This window comes from Triticum dicoccoides, chromosome 4A, assembly GCF_002162155.2.
Source record: "Triticum dicoccoides isolate Atlit2015 ecotype Zavitan chromosome 4A, WEW_v2.0, whole genome shotgun sequence".
NCBI lineage: Eukaryota > Viridiplantae > Streptophyta > Magnoliopsida > Poales > Poaceae > Triticum > Triticum dicoccoides.
The window spans coordinates 523,994,519-523,995,889 of NC_041386.1; the positions used below are offsets into that span (position 1 = coordinate 523,994,519).

The 1,371-nt window shown below is 50.9% G+C and overlaps 1 pseudogene; it reads right to left on the bottom strand.

Annotated features, from left to right (window-relative positions):
• Positions 1–557: 557 nt before the first annotated feature.
• Positions 558–761, bottom strand: LOC119290411 (annotated as a pseudogene).
• Between the last annotated feature and the right edge of the window lie 610 nt (positions 762–1,371).

Genomic DNA, 1,371 nt, shown 5'->3' on the forward strand with positions numbered 1-1,371 from the left:
AGCTCAGCTCGAGTTGAGTGTGCTTGTTTTCCAGCTCAGAGTAGCGAGCCACAAGATCACAGGAGTTCTGCGAAGAACCAATCGACTAAATGTCAAATATAATTCACTTCCGAGTGAAAAAGGAAAAATCACACGTTTCTAAGACTACAGCCGAATACAAGCATTCGACCGTAGTCTCGGGGACTACACCCAGTGGGTGCACTCAGCATGCCCCCACTAATCCTGTTGAAGATAAAGTCGACCAGTCGACCTCAAAAAAAAAAGAGAGAGAGATGTATTCTTTAAGACTGTAATCAACTGCAAGCAGTCGACCACAGTCTCGGGGACTACACCCAGTGGGTGCACTCAGCGTGCCCCCACCGGTTTCTGAAATCCAGTCGACATAGTCGACTGACAGAAAGATTGACATCATAAAGCCTAAGGCCGACTGCCAGCAGTCGACCTTAGCCTTGGGGACTACACCCAGCGGGTGCACTCAGGTGCCTCCGCTAACACGGAGTTTAATCGACACACCCAGTGGGTGACTACTATAAATTCCGGAAAGGAAAAGTTTTAGTAGTCTGTCAGACAACCCTCTGGGCCACCCTGCACAGGCGTGAGCCAAGCAGGAACGATCCTCTACAGCCGCCGGATTGCCCCATCAGGTAAATCCTGGCCGTTAATCACGCTCTAGCCCAGAGGTCAGAATACATCAACCAGACTGAAGTGCTTGCCTCCTTATTGGTAAAGGATGCAGCGGTACGAGCCTATAGAAAAGTTTTTGGTAGCATATCCAACAGAACAAACGGTGATCGACTGACCTGAACATTGCTTTGGAGGGCAGAACTGGCGTCATAAGCTGCCTGGCTCGCATCCCGGATGGTCTTCAACTGCTCCATCATGATTCCCGCCTGGCGTATTGCCTCCTTCGCCGTGCCAGCTTGGTCCTCTGGGACGTGGTGCGTCGTGAAGAGGGAGGGCTGCTGAGCACTCGTCAATGGATCTGCGAAGGACACCGTGTGTCGAGTGGTGTTCTCTTCCTCCGCAATAAGAATCTCAGGCGCCGTCACATCCTGAGGCACCTTGCTGGCAGACGCTTTCCTACTCCTTCTGCGCTTCAGCGGTTCCTCATCCTCATCATCATCAGGGAGATTGATAACAGCGTTGGGTGGAGCTACGGAGAAGAATCAGGATCAGAGATCGCGAGTCAGTCGACTAAAAACGGCGTTAAGAATATAGTACCTGGTTTTGAAGTTGCTGCGTCCTCCATCTCATGGTCATCAGCCCGGGCTGAGGTCTCAGAAGTAGCAGCACTGCAACTCCAAAGAATCAGTCGACTAACTTCAGCGTCAACCAGAGACAAAGTTCACACAAAATAAGAAGACTTAAGCA